Here is a 7,596-nt window from a genome sequence, read left to right on the forward strand (position 1 = left end):
CATATACACATATATATATACATATACACATATATATATATATATACAAACACACACATATATATATATATATATACATATATATACATATATATATATATATATATATATATATATATATATATATATACATATAACGAATATTGACGAATACTGCATTACAAGCTTTCAGGACTATTTAGGTCTCTTCTTCAGGCATATAATGCCTGATAATATGCCTGAAGAAGAGACTTAGAAAGTCTTGAATGCTTGCAATCCACTATACATTAATTAGAAACCGATTAAGCTGGGGAAAGTATGTAAAAAAGGAAGCTGTTGGTGCCCTCAACATCATAGATGTCCTAGGTATCTGCCTACATTATAAAAAGTACAACTTTCTCTTCCCAAATAAATGACACTGTTTTCTTTACTGTTTACTGTCCCATAAATCTTTACCAACAAATAATGTATATTAAAGAATTTTGAAACTAGTTTAATACCCATTATATAGCTGCATGAATTAAAGTATTTGCTTAATTATAAGATGACCCTGATTATAAGGTGACCCCCCCTAATTTGAATATTAAATTGGGAAAAACAATAAGAAAAAGCCTTAATATAAGACTAACCTATAGGAAACTATTTTTTTTGTTTTTACCGTATTTGTTCGATTATAAGACGAGGTTTTTTCCAGAGCAAATGCTTATAATCGGGGTCGTCTTATAATCAGACCTCAAATAGGTCTGACTATGAGACTGAGATCCAGATCCCCCGAAGCGATGCAGGGGACCCGGGTCCTCCTGGGTTATGCCCCCCCCAACTTACCGGTGCTTCTGAGTCTCCGGTGCTTAGTCCGGGCAGCGTGTAGAGCTCTGTGGCATATAGGGAGGGTTAAGGCATTTCAGGAGGCAGAGTGGCATGTAGAGGGTTAAAAGGCATTTCTGGAGGCAGAATGCTCTGTGAAATGCCTTTTAACCCCCGTAATGCCATTCTGCCTCCAGAAATGCCTTTTAACCCTCTACACGCCACTCTGCCTCCTGAAATGCCTTATACCTCCCTATATGCCACAGTGGCATATAGGGGTATAAGGCAATTCTGGAGGCAGAGTGGCACATAGGGGGTCAAAAGGCATATCATGGGGCACAGTGGCATTTAGAGGGTTAAAAAGCATATCATGGGGCCCAGTGGCATATAGGGGGTATAAGGCATTTCTGGGGCAGAGTGGCAAGCCTGGGGGCAGATGTGCATAACTGGGGGGGCAGGTTGAAAAAAAAGGAAATAAAAACAAAATATTTTTCTCAATCATAGCTTTTATTAACAAAACAATTGTTCACATAGTTTACATGAATTAACATTTACTGGTAAAACTTTTTTTCCTATAGGGTCGTCTTATATTCAGGCTTTTTCTTTTTTCGTAAATTAATATTCAGATTTTGGGGGGGTCGTCTTATAATCAGGGTTCTCTTATAATCGAGCAAATATGGTATTTCCTTTTATTTGCCAAACTGACCCAGTTATGCACATCTGCCCCAGATATGACTTATATGCCACTCTGCCCCCTAATATGCCCTTTAACCCCCTATTAGCCTTATACACCCATATGTGCAACCCCACCCCCAGATATGCCTTATACACCCCTATATGCCACTCTGCCTCCCTGGTATGCCTTATACACCCCTATATGTCACTCTGCCCCCAGAAAACCATTGAAACCCCCCTCCGACTTACCAGTGCATCCCTTTACTTGTGATCCGTGCTTCAGACTCCCTGGTACTTCCGCCAGGGCTTCTATGACTGATCACGGGCATCACATTACCTTCCAGTGCTTCACCATAGAAGCCGCTGCAGAAGTGCCGGCAGCAGCGGAGGTTGTCTGTGCACATCCCACAAACATTCACCGGCTGTGAGATGCTCACAGACAACCTCCGCTGCTGCCGGGCTTCTATGAATGAGCACCGGAAGGTCATGTGATCCCGGCACTCAGTCATAGAACCCACCAACGAAGGTTGTCTGCGCGCATCGCACAGACCTCCACCGGCTGCCAGAGAGGAGGATCTAGGTTCCCTGCAGCGCTGCGGGGGATCTGGATCTTAGTCTTGTAGTTAGACCTCTATTTGAGGTCCGATTAGAAGACGACCTCGAATATAAGACAAGGCATATTTTTCAGAGTTTTTGCTCTGAAAAAACTCAGCTTATAATAGAGCAAATACGGTAATACATATAAGCACTTACCTCTAGGAAATTCTTTATGACCACAGCTGTAGACCACATGATTTTTTCATGACACTTTTATCTGCTTCAATCAGCCAGTAAGTAGTAGGAAAACCATAGAATGTTTTCTCAATTTGCTTTGCAGAAATCACAGAAGGGGTGTTTGCTTGAAGGTCTCCCAGTTTAAAGGAAAGTTAGAGTAGATGTGTCACAAACCGGGTCCATACAGACGACTGTAAAGACCCAGAGCCCCCAAAGATTGTGTGCAGGAGTTACAGTGCAGTAGCGGAGTTGGACAGGGCCTGGTGGACAGCACTCTCCCGGTGGGCATCTAGGGTTGTGCAGCCACATACCAGCGCCCTGACATAGCAGCGGATGATGGCAGAACAGAGCACAACTTGGAGATATCCTGCAGGCACCCTGGAGCAGGCATGAGACATAGCACTGGAATCATGTGCAGGATGCTGCAGGGTGGAAGTAGGGAAGCTAAGCAGAGTACAGGAGAAACATAGCAGGCAAGGGTGACAGAGCAAGGAGCATAACCAGACAAGATATACATAATATATAGGGCACAACAGGGAACAAAACAAGGAATACTCAAGATCCAACATGAACAGGACAGGACACCCCTCTACCGGGGTTACAAGACAGGACACCCCTCTACCGGGGTTACAAGACAGGACACCCCTCTACCGCGGTTACATGACAGGACACCCCTCTACTGGGGTTACAAGACAGGACACCCCTCTACCGGGGTTACAAGACAGGACACCCCTCTACCGCGGTTACATGACAGGACACCCCTCTACTGGGGTTACAAGACAGGACACCCCTCTACCGGGGTTACAAGACAGGACACCCCTCAGGTTACATCACAGACTGACATACATAAATACAGGAACTAGCCTAGGACTATTTGATAACTATTTGAGATTCCGTCACATCTTATGGCCATAGTATGCTTAGCCTACCACTATGCCAAAGTACTCCAATGACGGTGGGTCCTAACGCTAAAGCCTGCTTATAGAGGTGCGAAACAAACCAAACAAGAAATCCAAACACATATCAGAGAGACATACCTGAAGACTGCAGACTGAGACAAACAGAACACACAGGTGGGCACACCTTATAAAGGGAACAGAGCTGAAGCAAAGAGCAAGACTGGAATCAAGGAATCAGAGGTACAGGACAGAACATACAGAAATCCAGAAATGGACCCCAGCAAGACAGGGAAACAAAAGACATGCAGCTCCGCAGCCTGGGTAGAGCATGACAAGATGTATGAGATCAGACTGCTGTGATGTATGATACACCATGAAGTAGTCCCAAAAGTTTGGAGTTGGTTCCAAAAATGCAGGAGGTTCACAATCTTCTTCTCACATTCTAGGTGACAGGCTGTGATGTCACATCTAGGCAGCAAGCAAATAAAGCAACCAAGATAGAACTATACACATCCACAAAGTATGAAGAGCAGGGTGAGGACAGTAAGAACGAGACGGATGTAGAGGATGTGTGACTGCAGCAGCTGTTTCTGGAGAATACATCTGTAGTGGGAAGGAACTGTGTACCTTCAGAGGAGGGGATGTCTGGCAATAATCGGACAGCAAGGGAGGGAATACAGACAGACTGTGATCTTGGTGCAGACACTCACACTAACACACCCGATAACCCACACTAGAACAGACAGTAAGATACTCAGACATACACTATACACACATAATAACATACACTAAAATACCCAGATACAAACACACACTAGCACACCCCCACACATATTCTAAAATATCCATACACACTCTTTATCCTGGAAACACACTTAATAATAATAACATAATAAGGCACACATGCTAATATACCCAGATGGTCAGACTAAAATACCTAGACACGCATATAAGCACCAATGCACACTAACATACCTGGACACACACATTACAAACACTCTGGGGGATTTTGGATGACCAGGATGAGAAATAAATCAGTAACTAAGTTGAAATCAGCTCCTCCATAACTACTTCAATGCGTATAGAAAAGTTTGTACGTTGTATTACCCATTATTAGTCCACATACTTTGACATTGACTTAAGAACAAAATCAGATCTAGTCATTAAAGAAATTGACACGGTTGGAAACATAGTACTTATGGACCAAGAAATATACTTAGAAATGTGTATGGATCATCTAAATAATCCTAAAATATATAACCTATAATCCTAACATATTCTCATGGACCTGACTAAAAATATGGGGCTGAACCGAAGAGATAATCTTATTATACAAAAGGTTGGCAAGTACATAATTCTTTAACTTCAATGGCAAGTTTTTATTGTCTACTTAAATACAAAAAAAAAAGTAGGGCTGCAACTAACGAAGTGCCTGCAGCAGCGGAGGTTGTCTAGGGAAGCATGGACTAGCGAGCACCCAAGATGGTGGACATGTGTTTAGTGAGCTCCGTTGCAAAACTGGATATACAGTTGTGCTCAAAAGTTTGCATACCCTGGCAGAAATTGTGAAATGTTGGCATTAATTTTGAAAATATGACTGATCATTGGATGAAGCCATTTATTAGCACATAGTTGTTTGGCTCCTTTTTAAATCATGATACCAGATATCACCCAAATGGCCCTGATCAAAAGTTTACATACCCTTGAATGTTTGGCCTTGTTACAGACACACAAGGTGACACATACAGGTTAAAATGGCAATTAAAGGTTAATTTCCCATACCTGTGGCTTTTACAATTGCAATTAGTATCTGTGTAAAAATAGTCACTGCTTTGTTAGCGCTCATGTGGATGCACTGAGCAGGCTACATACTGAGAAAACAAACTGTCAAATTACCTGTGTAATAAGGTGGAACTTATTGGAACTTTATAAAGATGGAAAATTATATAAAAAGTTATCCAAAGCCTTGAAAATGCCAGTCAGTACTGTTCAATCACTTAATAAGAAGTGGAAAATCCGGGGATACCAAGCCAAGGTCAGCTAGACGAAGAAAGATTTCAGGCACAACTGCCAGAAAAATTGTTCAGGATACAAAAAAAAAACCGAGAGGTAGCCTCAGGAGAAATGCAGGCTGCTCTGGAAAAAGACGGTGTGGTTGTTTCAAGGAGCACAATATGACGATACTTGAACAAAAACGAGCTGCGTGGTGGAATTGCCAGAAAGAAGCCTTTACTGTGCCATTGCCACAAACAAACCCGGTTACAATATGCCCAACAGCTTCCAGCACACTGTAATTTGGAGTGACGAGACCAAAATAGATCTTTATGGTCACAACCATAAGAGCTATGTTTGGAGAGGGGTCAACAAGGCTTATAGCAAAAAGAATACCATCTGCACTGTGAAGCATGGTAGTGACTTACTGATGTTTTTTTTTGGGGGGGGGTAAGCTCTAAAGACACAGGGAAAATTGATGGCAAGATGATAAATGCAGCATGTTATCAGATACTGGCAGACAATTTGAATTATTCTGCACAAAAGCTGTGTACGGGACGCTCTTGGGCTTTCAAGCACGATAATGACCCTAAGCACAAGGCCAAGTTGACCCTCCAGTGGTAACAGCAGAAAAGGTGAATGTTCTGGTGAATCAGTCTCCTGACCTTAATATCATCAAGCCACTCTAGGGAGATCTCAAATCTGCGGTTCATGCAAGACGACCAAAGACATTGCATGACCTAGAGGCATTTTGCAAGGACGAATGTTTTTTTGTTGTTGCTATGTTTTGTGTTATGATTGTGCTAGTCTGCTATTACCTACAGTTGAATATGAATCCCATAAGAAATAAAAGAAATGGGTTTTGCCTGCTCACTTATGTTTTCTATAAAAATGGTACATGTGTTACCAGTTCTTCAAAGGTATGCAAACTTTTGAGCACAATTGTAAAGTGGCCACAAACCAGTTGCATCAGCAGTCTATTACCTAAAAACTATATCTTTGCTTGGCTGATAAAGCACAGAATCCAAACGTACCAACCATGTCGTCTAAAAGCAGCAAACTTCCCACACACCAAATACCTACAATGAAGATGACATATTACATTGTCTCTGAATAAATGCTAAAAGGCATGTTGGCAGTCTTGAAAACGTTGCCACAAATCGAATTAGAAAACACCGTAAATCATATTCAAGAAGATTCTATCACACTCTCAGTTTATGCTGACTTATCGGCGCATACAACGTGCAGAACATTCAATAGCAATTACCTCTATACTACGCCAACACCAAAGCAACTACCGCTAGGGCTTCCCCACAAAGTGACTCATGCATAAAAATGGCATGCTAAAAGTTCTTTTGACAGTATAAAAGAGGGAATGGAGACTCTCAGAGCATGGGACATGACAGATAAAAGCAACAGTTCACCTACAACAGCCCCTGCAAAGCTAAATGGACCACCGCTTAACAAGAATGACTAGATTATAATAAATCCTAAAAATAAGAATGATGGCATATTATGTTCTATAGGGACCTTTAATAGTGGATGGCAAGCAGGAAGAAAAATCCTGGAAAAACATTAGCAAACATTAAAATCAGAGCCACTATTGGCCAATAAAATTTCTCAAAGGGCCACAATAACAAATAGACTTTGTTGGGTCTCTATAATTGCTTCTTTTCTGTCAGATAGAGAGATTAAGACCTTTTAAATTAATATTAATAATTTAAAATGTATTTAAAATGTATGTTTCATTCAGTGAGGGTTATTTCCCTTTTGTAGAGTAAGTGGAACAGAGACCCTTGGTTATTGTGCGAGGTAAGTCCATACTTTTTTTATGACATATCCTGAAGCATGTTCGGACCAGTGTTTTTGGTTAAAATGTGTGATGTGTATGTTTAGAGAACATTTGTGAAAATATTATGTCCATTTCTTTGATTAAAGGAAAAATTGTTCTTATAAAAACAGCAGAGAAACTCATATGAAGATTGGGAGACTGATGGAGAGGCTTTAACCTAATTTAAGAAACTACAAAAAGTTGGCTATTATTGATGATGTAAGCATTGTAATAGAGGTTGTCTGCAAATACATATAAGATTATTATTCTTTATTTAGTAAGCACTGTTCTGCAGTGATGTAGGGTTAATAAATACTTAATGACACAGTTATACATACAACACGAGTTCGCTGTAATTGCACTTTACAACACAGTTCCTGGCAAGAATTGTAATTCGTTGGTAAAGGGGTAATTGAGGCAAAAGGACACATAAAACGAGGCAATAGTAAATATCTGAAGGAATAATTAGGGGTAAGTGGTTAAAGGATGTCAAATAGAATCTCCAAATAAAATGAAGGGGGATCAGGTGGCTTTATAGCTTTTGGCAAGATGGTGGCATCGAACGATCATGAATGGTGACAGGAATATCTTGAGGGGGTGAATGAGAGTGGGTATTTAACCCTTTTTGGTACCAATGACGTA

Source organism: Spea bombifrons, chromosome 5, assembly GCF_027358695.1.
Source record: "Spea bombifrons isolate aSpeBom1 chromosome 5, aSpeBom1.2.pri, whole genome shotgun sequence".
NCBI lineage: Eukaryota > Metazoa > Chordata > Amphibia > Anura > Pelobatidae > Spea > Spea bombifrons.